Source organism: Carassius auratus, chromosome 14, assembly GCF_003368295.1.
Source record: "Carassius auratus strain Wakin chromosome 14, ASM336829v1, whole genome shotgun sequence".
Taxonomy (NCBI): domain Eukaryota; kingdom Metazoa; phylum Chordata; class Actinopteri; order Cypriniformes; family Cyprinidae; genus Carassius; species Carassius auratus.
Genome location: NC_039256.1, coordinates 20,934,131 through 20,950,315, shown reverse-complemented (window position 1 = coordinate 20,950,315; position 16,185 = coordinate 20,934,131).

Here is a 16,185-nt window from a genome sequence, read left to right as displayed (position 1 = left end):
ACCCGGGGCATCGCTCTATAACCGCGCTCTCCCATCCCCACTACGTTCCCATAGTAGTCTGACGAGGGGATGTAGAGGCGGGCCGAGAATGGGCGTTTCCACGACCTGGAGATCTCATCGTGCAGGTCGGGAAAGAATGGCAGGCCCCGGCTGGGAGGTGGCTGACTCGCGCGCAGGAAGCGTTCATCAAGCTTGCTTCTCTGCGGTTCAGCTGCTTTCTCGGTGGGCCAATCGATGTTTAGCTTGGCCACCGCGCGAGTAACCACCTCCAAGAGCTCCTCATACTGCGGCGAGTGGGGTGGCGAATCCCTGTCGAGCGACTCCACATCAACTTCCTCCTCGGAGGAAGAGAGGCGAAGCGTCGACCCCTCTCCCTGAGTGGAAGGAACCGCTGAGCGTGCTTCCGACTCTAGGGATTGGGTGCCGGATCTGGCAGAAGTGGAAGGAGATAGGGACTGGCCCGTCTCCATTCCCTCCACCAGATCCACTTGCGAACCCCACGAGTGCAGCCGCCGTTCTGCCTCAGCAGAAGCGGGACCAGCACCGCGGGGAACGCTGGCGAAGGCCCCCTCCTCGAAGAGGGCCCTCCGGGAACGAAGCATACGCACCGACATCCGCAAACAGTGCGGGCAGTCGGCCCCCTCGAGAGCCGACTCGGCGTGCTTTGAACCCAGGCAAACCACGCAAAGGTTGTGTGTATCCCCACCCGTTATATATCTCGGGCAGGGAGGAACACACAGCCTAAACGCGATTTGGAATCGCCAGAATGCTTAACTTTCGCCTTGCTTTTGGGCATTGTCTAGGAGCTCTTAAACTGGACAGACAACAGTAAATAAGACTCACAGACAAACAGTTTGACAATCACACACAGAGCGCTTGCTGAGAGACGCGAAGCTGAGGCCAGCTGCGTGGCACGTGCTTTTATAGCTTCCTGGTCGCTTACGTCACTCCGCCGGTGACGTCACGCTCTTCCATTGGTCTGATTTCACACGATATTCAGAGTCGCGCACGCTGGGCGCGTTCCCCAAAGCGCTTTTGACGCAGCTCGAGTTCCTGAAGAGGAACTGGTTTTAAATATCTAGTTGTTTTGGGGGAATTTTTTTGGGGGGGGGATTTATGTCTTATGTAAATTTATCCCTGAATTATTTAAATAGGTTGATATTAAAAGCATGGACAATTTTGAAATAAATGGTGCTCAAGGGTCTGTGGTTGAAGGATGAACGTCTCTAGGTTACGTATGTAACCAGAGTTCCCAGAGGGAATGAGATGCTGTGAATCACATGTGAAATCAGTCATAGAGACCAGAGAGCTTGAAAGTGCATCTGAAACAAGCAGTGTTAGCTTCTGATAAGTTCAAGCAAGTCGCTGAAAGGGATTATATACATAAATATACATTTCAGAGGTGGGTAGAGTACCCAAAAACTGTACTCAAGTAAAAGTAAGAGTACTTCTAGAAATATTTACTCAAGGAAAAGTAAAAGTACTAGTCTGAATAGTTACTTGATTAAGATTAAAAGAGTATTGGATAAAAAAATCTACTCAAGTGGTTAGTTACTAGTTACTTTGGGTCATATATACTGAGCCTATTTTTATTTAGATATATAGATAAAATGTATGTAATGTATGTGTGCGTGTATAAATGTATATATTTCATCAGCCTTTACTCCAATTTATTATAAAACCCTGTATGTTTACTTAAGTAACAAATATAGGTGTCATGCCATAACATTTTTAATACGACTGACTTTATATTAAATGTGAATTTAACATTGAAAGTTAATGTGATATAAAAAAAATGCAACTTATCTTTCATTGTTCAGAAAGAGAGCAAAAAACATTTACATTATTAAAGATCATTTTCCCTGACAGTCTAAAGTTCAATCACTCTCAGAAAGTCCCATTAAAATCACTGAAACTGTTAACACTGTGAAATCAATATCTTAATTATAGATTCGTACACACATCTGCACTTTGTTGTTTCTGACGAGAGAATTCACCAGAAAGAGGTCTCCAGTCAGCGAGCGAGTGAAGGAAGCAAAGGCATTTTAGCGATGACTCATCTGAACGCCTCTGATTGGCCATTGCATTCAAAAGCTCAACAGAATCTTGTGTGATTGGTTATAATGCGCAGTGCTGTAAAAACGCATCTATCTCTGGTTCAGCGCCAGCAAGCGATCACAGAACTGAATTTAGCAGCTGATGACATGACTTGCTGAAAGTACTCGCACCGGTGTGATTGTATTAAAATTAATAAAATCTTAATCGGCTATTTTTTGTCTTTTGGAAGCTGCATTCAACTTGACTTGACGTTATAAGCCACACACATACAACAAACTAATGTCACAGTGGTATCGTGTACTGTAATCGAATATAGCCCAATCAATTACCTGTTAAACAGTAGAATAGTAGTGGTGTTCATCTAATAAGGATATCCATCACAAGCAAATAATAGCCTTTGCAGATCTGCTTTCAATTCAGTGCAGTTCCATAGCCGGGTTTTCAACGCTGGTGATGTTCTTAAACGTTAAACTCTGAGTGAACCGCCTCAGACGCTCAGCGCATGCGGCAGGGAACTTAACGAATCATTCAAACTGATTCATGAACCAATTCACTCATTTGCCTTTTAGTTTGATCAAGCCTTTGAACAGAATTGACTCAAAAGAATGAAAAATATCATAAAGACAGAGCTAAAGTTCGGTATTTGCAAAGTGAAAAATATGAAAATAAACATTCTGAACTCAGAACAGAAAGGTTAGAGTTAAACCACTTGCATGAGAAGTTCAAACCGCTTTAAAGTCAAGAATATATTCAGCTAATGGGTGCTTTAAATTTAAATATAATTTTTCTTCATATAAAGATTCAGCAGAAGTGTTCTTCATTTGCAGGGCCCCAATAAAACATTCATAGATAATTCAGATGAAATGAGGAGGCTGACAGTGGACATTTATACTGAACTGGGGTCTGTTCCTCATACATTGCTTAATACATCTGAAATGATTTGAAAGATGCCAGATCTTCTAATCAAGATAACTAATCTCTGGCTAATTTGGTTTTTCAAACAAATTTATGGATTTGATTATAATATCTGAATTAAGTTGTCTATTACTGTGCATTCTCATGTTCCCCAAAAAGGGCAGATGTATCGATACTTGAAACAATGATCAGCAATGCAGCAATTGGCTGGCAGTAAGACAAAAACATAACGACATCATATAATTAAAAACGACTCCTGACAAAAAACTTTTCTGGACCTTTATAAGGAAACAGCCGAGCAAACAAAACTATATATGTTATAATAGATAAATTATTGTATTATTTGTATAATTATTTTTACATGATTCACGATTATTTATAGTATTTGTAAAGGCTTTACATTTGCTGAAAGTACTCGCACCGGTGTGATTGTATTAAAATTAATAAAATCTTAATCGGCTATTTTTTGTCTTTTGGAAGCTGCATTCAACTTGACTTGACGTTATAAGCCACACACATACAACAAACTAATGTCACAGTGGTATCGTGTACTGTAATCGAATATAGCCCAATCAATTACCTGTTAAACAGTAGAATAGTAGTGGTGTTCATCTAATAAGGATATCCATCACAAGCAAATAATAGCCTTTGCAGATCTGCTTTCAATTCAGTGCAGTTCCATAGCCAGGTTTTCAACGCTGGTGATGTTCTTAAACGTTAAACTCTGAGTGAACCGCCTCAGACGCTCAGCGCATGCGGCAGGGAACTTAACGAATCATTCAAACTGATTCATGAACCAATTCACTCATTTGCCTTTTAGTTTGATCAAGCCTTTGAACAGAATTGACTCAAAAGAATGAATCATTCGCGAATGGGCATCACTCATTGTCCAGAGAAAAGTAGACTGTGCGTTTGGAATAAACTGAATTATTTATAACATTTAGCTATTGCATTAAGATAAAGTAACAAGAGGAGCCTCGCCCACAGTAACGAAGTAAAAGTACAGATTTTTTCCAAAAAAATTACTCAAGTAAGAGTACAAGTACCCATCTTTAAATATACTCCAAAAAGTATTAGTTACCCCAAGAAATTACTCAAGTAAATGTAACGAAGTAAATGTGACGAAGTAAATGTAACGAAGTAAATGTAACGAAGTAAATGTAACGAAGTAAATGTAACTCGTTACTACCCACCTCTGCATATAATTACATACATAACCTAGAGAATTCTCTTCAGGAACTAGAGCTGCATCAAAAATAATTTGGGAATGAGTATGCCCATCCCACCATACTGACAAATGTCTTTCTATAGTAAAATCATGGTGAGCACTGCTAAGACAGATGCACCTGAAAGTCTGGATATTAATTTATTAATTAATTGTGCATCCTCAGGGGCCACACCCACAGTTTCCACAACTCCGAATGGGTTGAAAGATGGTGCCCCCCGCCTGAGAGAGGAGATCCCGTTTTGATGGCAACCTCCCATGAAAAGTCTTGAGAAGGGCTACTAGGTCTTCAAACCATGGCTGGCCAGACCAGTACGGAGCTACTAACTTAGGGGACACACCTCATCCTGGCAAACTCTCTCTAGAACTCCAGGAGCAGAGCAGCCTCGGCTGAGAGGGAGAACCAGAGGGCACAAAGTAAGGTCTCTAGAGACACAAACAAGTTCACCTCGGCTTGCTCTCGAACTTCTTCCAAATCTGTTCCACCACCCTCAGAGAGCACTGTATTTAGAGAGTGAGGAAGAAGAAAGGATGATCCCTCTGCTGAATGATATATATGTATACAATATATATACAGCTTCTCAAATCCAGATAAATATTCATCATTTAATTAATCAGACTTAAATACAGCCAAACAACAAGACAAGTGAACATATTCTGATTATTATATATGATGTAATAAAAAATAATTGAGATATATAGCCTGCAAACGCATTTAGACATTTGCACACGTTTAAGGGAGAGAGAGAGAAAAGGAACAACCTGTCCACTCACAGATTCCCTCGACATTATTTGCAGACCTGTAATGTGAGCCACTCAGTTCTATATGGCATAAGACTTTCTTCACTCGAGAAAAAAACACCAGTGGAAGCAGAGCTAAACATCCAAGGTAATGCATACTTGTACACTTTTATGACATTTTATGAATGAACACAGCCAGCCCCCTAAAAAGGTGACTGTGTGTACTCTGCTCAAAAACAAACCACTCATAAATTGCGTGCATTCACACCCATAATGTTTAACATCTAAAGTGTTGTCTATTTAGCTCGCTATATAGAGTTGATTGTGCACTGTTAATACAAAAAAACAGTAAATAAGACTGACACCTTTCACACAGATGCTAACGCTGCTTGTTTTGGATGCGCTTTTAAGCTCTCTGGTCTCTATGTCACCCCACTCGTAACGTTTCGCCATTCTATTGGATTGATTTCAAATGTGATTCACATGTGAGCGTGGGAACACAGAGGCACTCCCAAAGCGTTTTCGACACAGCTTGAGTTCCCGAAGGGGAACAGCTTTAATGCAGGAAGTCTCTCAGGACTGCAGGTATAACCAAAGTCGGACTTTAAGTGAGCATGGATGAATAGATATCTGCAGATAATTTGGCTTCCAGGCTTGGCATCAGGTTAGGTAATTTGGCATAGAGTTGGTTCCACAGGTCAATAGACTCATTAGACACATGATGGGGATGAAAACATCTCTGTTTTTCCTGAGCAGAATTTTTCAGCTGCTGGGGGTCTGCTTTGCCTAAAACAACTTAACTAAAAATGCCAGCAGAAAGTCCTCTGTGAAGGAGTTTCACCTCCATTCTCTTGATAGATTCACAAACTTTTGTTTTTCTATTTCAATATATATATTTTTTTTTTCATGTTATTTTCCTTTCAGATATTTTTTTTAGAAAGTATTGGAAGAACAACATTTATTGTAAAAAATAAAAAAATAAACCTCCAGTTACAATATATGTATTTCCTGTATTTTTTTAATCGCTTTAATGCATCCTTGCTGAATAAAAAGTATTAATTTCTTTTTGAAAAAATTAAAAATTAACAAGTAAATGAATGATTAATAATTTTACTTACCTCCTCAAACATTTAAACATTTAAATGGTAGTCTCTTTTTTATTATTTTGTCTTCATCATTTATTAGCATTTTTTTTTTTTTTACAGTGTTTTAACCTTTGGCAAATAAAGAGACTTTAAAACTCTCTCTCTCTCTCTCTCTCTCTCTCTCTCTCTCTCTCTCTCTCTCAGCCTCCCTTTCCTGTCGTTCTCTCTTCATCATTATTCTTCTTTGGCTCTCCTCCCCAGCTGCTACCTGTGCGGCTGCAGATTGGCACTTATGAAGAGAGTCTCGCTAAGTCTGACATCTATTACAGTTAAAGATCTCTCTGTCAGCCTCTCTCGCTGCAGGGCCAGGAACGGCTAATGATTCCAGCCCTGCATGCATTTAAGAAAGAAGAATTGACAGCAGACAATTCATCTGCTCAGTGTGTGAGACTGTGCGTGTGTGTGTGTGTGCGTGTGTGTGTGTGTGTGTGCGTGCATGCATGTGTGTGGTTATGGGTGTGACTGATGGGAGGTTTATAATTTAATGTACTGCTTTCAGTACTTAATATCACCCTCTTTCCTGTCGCAGAGTTTAAATTTCCACTGTACCTGTCACTCGAGTAGGGAGCCAATTAACCGTCTTGTCTGCCTTTCCCATCACAATATGCATGCATGGATTATTAGGTTTCAGCAAAATGTGTGTACTTGGCAGTGTGTCTTTGTGTTTGAGAGTGTGATGAGAGATGGAGAGAGAGCCACTTTGGTTTCTATCACAGAGATTCATTGGAGGCTAATTTTGTATTCTTATTTTTTTTTTTTTTGCGAATTTGAAAATCTATAGCTGCCGATGGTATAGAACTGGGATTTAAAATCAGCCTGGGACCTAAACAAGCATGATTTATTTCCTGCTGTATTATCTAGTTCATGTATTTTGATTTTCATCGATACAGTATGTATGAAACAGCCGTTTTCGCATAGCAAAAGCAGCAGAGTTATTTTAAATGATGTAATCTATATTTATATTTCAAATTGTTGATGTATTTGTGTGAAGATCTGTGCAGGACTGTAATGAACATTTATCCTTTACCTTGATTACTTTTTAGCTTGTGAGGAGGCTTGTAAAGACAGCGAGCAGCAGAAGTAGGATGGGATCGCCAGTGGTGCAGAGAGAAGTACAGTCTAAGCTAAGCTGCTCTGAGAAAAAAAAAAAAAAAAACTACTTTCAGTTTCAGCTGGAGCAATTCTGTAAAAATGCCATTAATTCTGTGTGAGAGGAGGCAACACGTGCTGTCTGATCCAAACAGTTTCAAGGATTTCAATGTTACTTATAAAATCTTTGTCCATCCCTGGAACCAGTTTTCCTCCTCTACAGTATATTTCAAAGTAACCTTCTGTATATTAAACTGAGGATAGGTCTATGTTTAAAGAGTGGTGTTGGACTGTATAATAAGTTTTTAAGATATATTGATATATGTTTTTTGTAAACAATATGGAATGAGGCAGTACTGCTTATACTGATGTGCAGTTGTTTGATAAAAGTGCATCTGGAAAATAACAGATGACACAGACTGAGCTGCTGCCGGGAAAGTGCATAATTCAATTTGTTCTAAACATGAGACATGCTTTATATGAAGGGCTTTAAAAAAGCTCACAAGATATGGTAAACACATATAGTTTAATGGTGGGGTAGGTGATTTCTGGTAGCCAATGTTGATATTAGAAATCACTAAAACAAACACGCCTCTACCCCTAAAGGGTCTCGCCCCTATTTTCATAACTCGCCCCACACATACTGTATGTACGCAACCCAGTCAATGATTATGGCGGAATCTGCTGTATTATTATCTGATGTAAACATATTATTTTTCTCTTCAGACACACTTTGGGAGCTGTGGCTTGAAACAGACAGTGGAGGAGGTTAGATGCTCCAGGCTTATAGGGTGTGGAAATGAATGTCTTTATCATAGCTGAAGGGGACTAAAATATGATTGCAGATGAACAAACAAGCAAAAATGACACATGAGCATATTCAGGCAAAAGCCAGCATATATTAGTTGTGTGAAACAAAGCAAAACCAATGTAACTCACCTATTGAGAAGAAACAAAGCAACCTTGGCATCTAATCACAGGCCTAACCACTCCTTGAGTTCTCTCCAGAACTGGAAAGCTGATCCGATATATTTACATGAGTCCTACTTCTTGCCTTATTGTAAGCTTTGTTTTGTTCCGCAGACATTTTCCTCTTTAGTTTTTTTATCTGCCATCTCTATCTCTCTGTTGTCTCTTGGCTCAGCCAATGTTTATCCTGTGCACGGAGTGCTCTCTGGTCCCCATCATGAGCAAATGTTAGAAAGTCATGGACATGTTTCCATTTTGCTGTCAGGAGTGGATGAGCCTTCTGCATGTGAGTCTCCGTTAAACTTCACAAACTTCAGTGAATGGGCTTTTTTTTTCTTTTTTTTTTTGTGGATATATTTTTATATACTATGGTAAAATTATTTAATAATGTGAATTAAACGGTAAGAGCTGCTTGACAACTAATTGGAAAGTACTATGCAACTGCCACTGGTGAAAAATGCAAGAGTTGAACACAAATTTCAGATAGGAAATGTTGGATAAGAATACAGTAGCTTGAAATGTCACATGCTATTGATATTTTAAATCTGTGCTATTGACAAAACATGTGTGTCAGTCCTAAATTTAGGGATCTTACATTTTTAAAAACTCTCCTAAAATGGTTGTTGCCAGCAATCTGCCTCAATGTAAACATTTTATAAACTTTTGACGATAACAAACTTTTAAAAAAAGTATCAGCTTTGTTTTTGGAGGTTATTCCAACTTCAGAATTTCCTTTGATTATATCCTTAATTTAATTACCCAGTTGGGCAACAAGTAACAGCTATTCTTGTGTCCCGTTTGGTTTTCTTTTACGTTTGCATGTCGTACTATCAGCCATGATTATTCTACTCTGTTTATTAAAAGGCTATTTATATGCATATCCACTAATATTTTACGAGAAGCATGCATGTAAGAAACTGACAATTAGCTGAACGTATACTTGTTTAATTAGTGATACTTAGCCTGCATTTTAAAATCTTGATTTACTTGATCTGTAGTCTATTCTTCATTTCCAGTGAGAGTTTTGGAAGCTGAGAGGCTCTTGCATTGACAGATAACAAGTGAAGTGGCCAGCAGCAGTTAGGTAAATAGAGAGCAGCTTAGACAAAGTTACTTGCTAAGGTGCAACTCACTTTCGAATAGAGGAGCGTGAATGTGCTATAGATAAGTGGAGAGCACTGCATGTGCTGCCATGTAAATGGCTGGGCTGTCAATGGCAGAAAGTTTCTCTTAAATTTCTGCATGTTTACATTGTGTGCTAATTTGGTTTCGACAGCAAGTTGATGAGTCCATCTGGAAAAAATGCCCAAAGAAGCAGAGCTGTCATGGAGTGAGCAGTGGCAGTGCAGGAAGTACAGAACATATGCGAATATGCTTGCTGACTCTGTATACTCTACCAGCATTATACCCATGCTGCGAGAGCCACTGTTCACCTGACTGGGAAAGCTTTTGTCCTCTTCCATGATGAGCTTTCATTGCTGACAGGTGTAGCAGAAATGAGTCAAATCAGACAAATCAAAGAGTCTATCAGAGCTGTGTGCATTGAAACATGAGCTGAATTCCTCAGGAAGTCATAAATCAGTTCTAGTGCCACAGGAACCAAACAAGATAACCAACCAACCAACTTGTTCACACAACAGCTTTCAACATTAACACCAATAGAACAATTATTGACAATTTTAATTCAAAGAAGAGATTGTCAAATTTATTGTTCGTGATTGGAATGCAACGCTGGACATCACATGTAAACCCAGGAGATCAAGTTAAATACTTGCATTGACTTCCCCCCCCAGCCAGTGAAACCAGACTGAAATTCCTAAGGGGGAAGGGCTTTAAACCTTTGTCTTCACAGAAAAGTCCTTTGCCAGAGAATGGCAAAGAAACCCTTTTTATACATTATATATGGACCAGAATGAACTCAAAAAAGACTTATGAATGAATCATTCCATTGCTTAACTCCATATTCATTTATGTGTAACCCACACATTTGACTATCATGTATAATCACTTATTGTGTATGTCTTTTGATAACTATAGGATACATAGTCATGTCTAGTATTGAAATAATCACATTTTCTTGCTTGATATTGTCCTGACAATCATTTATTTGTAAAATATATCATAATCATGTTATAGGAATCATGTCCAAAATTAGACCCTGTGAGGCAAGAACCACATGCTTGGTAAGATAAACAATGATTTATGATACCCCAGACCCCAGGACCATATCTGATTGGTCAAGGCAGCATTTGAGGGGTGGCCAACAAGGAAGTTTAAAAACTTTGGACACGATTAAATCTTGCTTTTAGTTCTAGTCTGCCTGCTGCTATTAGCCATGTCGGCTTTTAGTCTGCTTTTAGTTCCAGCCTTGCTCGTGCTATCAGTCATGCCTGCTCTTAGCTTGTAGCTTTGCTACCTAGCTTTAGCTTGTAGCATCTAGCCATGTGGTTAGTCATCATGGTTCTTTGAGCGCGGTTCCAGCGTGCCTGCCTGCTGCTACTATGAGAAGGAACACAACCTAGTCTCGTCAAACTTTATTTCTTTTCTTTTCCGTTTGAGAGTTTCGTGTTCTGAGTTAAGTTTTGTAACGTCCATTCAACTTCAACCAGCGAACACGACTCTGCACTTTCAGCCAACGCCCAACAACCACGGGCTTCCCAAGACGTCACTTCAGAGACTGAACTTCCAGCCAATCAACGACCTCGGGATAGCCCTTTCACCGAGGCTCCTTCTTCACAGGAGATGCAAGTAACTTTACCTCCAGACTGTGACCTTTACTGGTGTATCTAATATAATTTTAACCTCATTGAGGAACTCAATGCGAGCGCTAATTACGTGATTGATGGTTGTTCATGTTTATGCAATTTAATGTATTGCTGTTAACTTGGGATTCCATATTTCCATTCTCTTAAACTCATCTTTCTTTAACTTTCGACCTCCCTGCAACTTGTGTGAATGTATGTGTGCGTGCGTTTATGTGTTAGATTAGTTTATATGTCTTAGATTTATCCAATAAAGCCTTATTCATATTGAAAAGAGAAGTATCTTGTGTTTTGTGCTTACAAGTTAATGTCTTAAACTGCCGATCTTGTTACTGTGCTAATTGATAGTGGTTTCACTATAGTTTGGATATTAGTATCCAGCGCAGATTTGATGTTAAACGGCTCGTTCACTGAACCGCAGGCGCGTCTCCGTGAACAGCCGTGAAACAGTGATTCTGTTCAAATTCCCTTTAAAATCTTAAATGATTCCCTTTGAGCTAAATTGACCTGTTTCCCTTACATATTTTTTGGTGGAGAATGCGGGCATTTCAAACTTCGTTTTGTGAGCAATCAATCTGTGTATATGGTTTTTAATAATTTCTGCACGTCCGCTATGAAATTATGTAACGTTACTTGTGAGATAAGTCGCAAGACGCGAACTCACTCAACTGACTGAGGCAAAAAGCTGGTCAGTCAGCGCTAGGTATTTGTAGAAACTTAACAGTATAGTCACTGTTATTTTTGATGAAAGTAAACTGCAGTATAATGTTAAAAGTATCCTGTTAAGAAAGACCAAAATCTTTTTACAGTGAGAACATTTTAATATGAATAATTAAAAGATGAAGAAATCTTTTATCAGTTGCAACATGTAAATCTGAACATGAGCGATGTTCCTCTGATTCAGTAAAAAGGCCTTGTTATTAAATATCGTTATTGAATTCATGGTAAACCACATGATATTCAAAAAAAAAATAAACGATAAAAACTCCTGGTCTAGAATTGGCTTAGCTACCCGATTTTAAACCTAAAACATTTAAATCATAAGTGCTATTTTGATAAATGTCTATTGGAGTCAACAGTTGGAAAATTCCTGTTTTTTGTTACATTTGTGTTTTGGAAGTGAACGGATCCTTCTTCAACCTATGTGAATATATAGCACCTCAGAAATTAAAACTTTCTGTTTGTTACTTGTGATTTTTGATGCAGAAAATCAGCCTGACAAATGATCAGATAAATTCTAAGTCCTATTGAAATTGTAATTCCTCTATCTAAACACTAGAGGGAACGTGTGGGTTAGAAATTTCAGGGTACACCCTGCTTTCTGATTCCAGCTTACATGAGTGCAAAGCTGCCATCCTGTGGCCATTTCAGATAATGCGCTCTGATTGCTAATTTATAATCCCCTGTGATGTATATTTGAATTGGATGTCTAAATTCTCGATAATTATTTGCATTTACAGCTTTGCTCGTGCGAATATTATTACAGGGAAACAAAAGAATGTTCCCTGCCTTTGACTGTTTACATTTACTTTGAGTTTGGTTCAAACATGATTTGAATTAAAATGTAATTGTTAATAGTGGAAATCTAGATGTTTCAGGTCAACCACTGATTGACCCACTTAGAAGGTAAGCCATCTAGTGGCAGTCTCCTGTTAAATCGACTAACAGACCTCTGTCTTTTCCATTCTGTTTTGAAGTGCATGCCCACTTCTACCCTTTTTAATTAATCTCACCCTGTTTGATTAATTTCATAATTATTAATGATAACTTACAAGCTATCAATGGTTATTATAGGATATTATTCAGATTTTCCTTTTCAATTCATACATGCTTATTTTAAATTTTGATTTAAACCAGTTTTGAATTTTTAATTTGAATTAAGTTTTCTGCTCAGCAGGTTAAAGACAGAGAAGCAGTACTTTCCCCCCTTGTGGTGAAAACCAGCTACTCCTTCTCCCTTGTTTCATTACTGTCTTTTAATTTGATGTTTATTATTTTGCTTCTCTCTTTTGACTTAGGTTATTTTGATAATTACCATTATTATCATAAATTCCTTTGTTTTGTTTTATCATGATTAGGTAAAGCTGTTACCTTTCCTCTCTACATATAGTTACTCAATTGATGTTAAACAAACCAAACCTTAATTAACTTTAAGTTTCCTTTGTTCATCCTTTGTGTATTTGATTGTAGAACTCCCTTGGTGATTGGACAGTCATCTCAGGTTTCCAGTGAGCAAGGCTGCCCGACCGGTGTTACCGATACTGGCTGCGAGTGAAACTCGGTCCCTCTTGTCTCAAGAGACATCAGCAATTTTGGCACTCCAAAGGTTGTGCTAAAAGTCACAAGCCGTGCTGTCCTGCGACACGCCAGAGTAACGGAGGACCGGGGACACTGCGGTTCAGTGTTTGGGGAGCACCGGGGAGGTTGACCAAGCCACTGGTTCCCACCTGAATGACTTCAATTCAACCAGGTGAACCAAAAGTGATAAAACCTATCCACTTATTATAAGCCACAGAATATTAGATATTCCCCCGGATATATTTTAAGTGTTCTGACCCTTTTGCTTCTTTAAGCCACACCATATTTCTAGGTTTCCTACCCAGATAGCCCACTCACCTGCTGGCCCTATCTTAAAACCTAGCAGTAGGCTTAGGCCTCCTTATTCTCACTAACACGTTGTGTTTCTATTGTTTTCATCTCATTTCAAGTGTTGTGTTTCACTTTGATCTTTTTCTACCACCTGTTCTGTTGTGATTTGTTTCTTTCATTTCACATAGAGACAGTAACCTGGGAGCCACCAACGAAGTTAAATAGTAGAGCGACCACCAGCAGCCGGTGTCATCACACGACCCGCTAGGCTACTGCCTGTCAAATCTCCATTTCAGGTCCTTCGTTGACCCAAGTTAATTGGCTACTTAACTGTCTGACTGTTTGCATCAGTCAGCCCCAAAATTCTCATAAACGGCACAGCCCGTATGAATATAGCTCGTTAAACGTAGAACGAACTTGCATTGGTCTTTTTGTGTGTGTGTGCTGTGCTTCTCTCACCGACAGAGAATCAGGATGTTCCAGGCATCCAGTCCAGCAGTCCACGGGGGCCACCTCTCGACATGGTTGAAAGCAGTGACGACCCCCTTCCTGCCCAAGGATGCCAGTAACCTGCAGCACCCAGAGCAACTAGACACCGAGCTAGATGAACTGATGGCACGCGATCCAAACCAAAGCGACTACTACAGAGAACTCGCCAGGATCTTCAGAAGCCTAGTTCACATTCTCGTCGCCCAGGCACGGCTCAGTGAACGGAGCAACATCGCGGAGGAGGCCTGGAAGGACCAGGCCCCAACCCAGAGTCATCTTGATCAGCTTCTCCTCGAGACCCAGAACCAGCGCGAGAAAGAGGACGACACAGATCCAGAGCTACAGAAAGGAGTTGAAAGACTTCACAATGCCCTGCAAGATCTTCGCCTCGACACAGATCAAAGAGAACAGCTGGAGAGAGAAGCCAGAAAAGAACTCAACGGAAAAAAAAACTCCAGCAAGGCGACGCTCTCCTAAACAGAGCAGAGACTGAACTGAAAGAAAGAGACTATAAAACCTGGGCCTGCAAAACACACTTGCAAGCGGCCCAAGCTAAATTCAACAAGCTTACTCTGCAGAGAGACAAGCTCCAAGATGAACTTTACACTGTTCACACAGAACTGAGACAATTTCACAGATTACAGAGTGGCTGGATCGGAGAAACGCACACCACAAAAATTTCTCCCGGGCCGCCACTCCAACCCTTTCAGCCAAGAACCCAGAGCTGGAAAAGGGGGTGTAACAAGAACCAGCTTACAAGAACATCTGTCAACAACGGAGGGAAGAGAACCCTTCCAGAGAACGCATGTCACCAAACCCTGCACTGCTCACAGAGAACTTCACAAGCTAGCCAGAAGCATCTCTACATTCATTCCAGATCCTGCAGGAGGACATGATGTTCATGCTTCTTTACAAGCCATTGACTTTCATTTGCAAACTGTCGCCAACGTGACAGATGTGAACACATTGTACCTGTTAAAAATCACGTCCAGCCGTGATGTGCATTGCTTTCTGGATCGTCAACCAGAGACTGTCAAAGAGTACTACCAGCAACTGCTACAGACTTTGATTCTTGAATTCTCTGATCCAAACTCAGATCATGGGCTCCTTATTGCTATGGACCTCAAACAGGGCCGATTTGAAAACCCACAGACTTTCTGTAGTCAGCTACGAAACACCTACTTCGGAGCATGCAACGAACCAGGTATGGAACAGGATTTCAACTTAAAAACTCTGTTCCTCCCAAACCTACATGCCAGTTGGAGTTTTCATCTCAGAGTCCCAGCGTGTCCCCGTAACAGAACTACACAAGAGTTACGGAACTTAGCCCACAAAGCTTGCACCAAGCAAAAGACTATTTGTGAAAAGACTGTGAAAAACCCCAACGTCTCTGTCTCTGAGCACTGCTTGGAGTTAACCCTAGATGGCGCCCTACAACACCACAGTCACAGACATTTTTACAGAGAGTCAATACCATTCCAAGCCAGCAGAGGGCAACACAGTGCAGCCACGTCTGAGACAGCAGAGATCCTGAGGGTGCCGAAAGTGCTTCTTCACATGAAAACTCACAAGGAAGATGAGCCAAGCACCCAGAACACTGCCTGTCATCTACAGACCACAGAGTCAACTGTTACAGCTAACTGAACGAGACAGCACAGGTCCTCACACCAGGTACCACAAACACAAGGTACCAGAAAATGCTGTTTTGACTACCTGCCTTTGCAGCGAGCTACACAAGACCGGTCCTCATCACCCACCGATCGTCCCACCTGCCCTAATGCCAACATTCCTGGGCAGCCCTGTCAAAAAGGGGGTGGGTCAAAAAGGAGTCAACAGGGAAGACCTGATTGACACAGGATTAAACCTGACGGTGATCTCATCTTACCTTTCCAAAAGACTCCAATTTGAAGCTAAGAGACAAGATCGAACTCTTACACCTCAAACTTATGAACTGAATGTACAGGTGTACAGACAGGATGACATCCAGTTTGAACAGGTTGTTTCCATTCACCTGACATTCGTTCCGATGAGTCTAATACATCCCATGTATGTCCCACCAATGAACACTCATACATTGCTCATCGACAAAGACCTGCTAGAACACTTTGACCCTTTTCTGAACTTCAAACAGCTAAAAGACTTTGCTCAAGTGCGAGAACCTCTTTCTCTCCAGCCACACAGGTTGCTAGAGCCAGACTGTCAG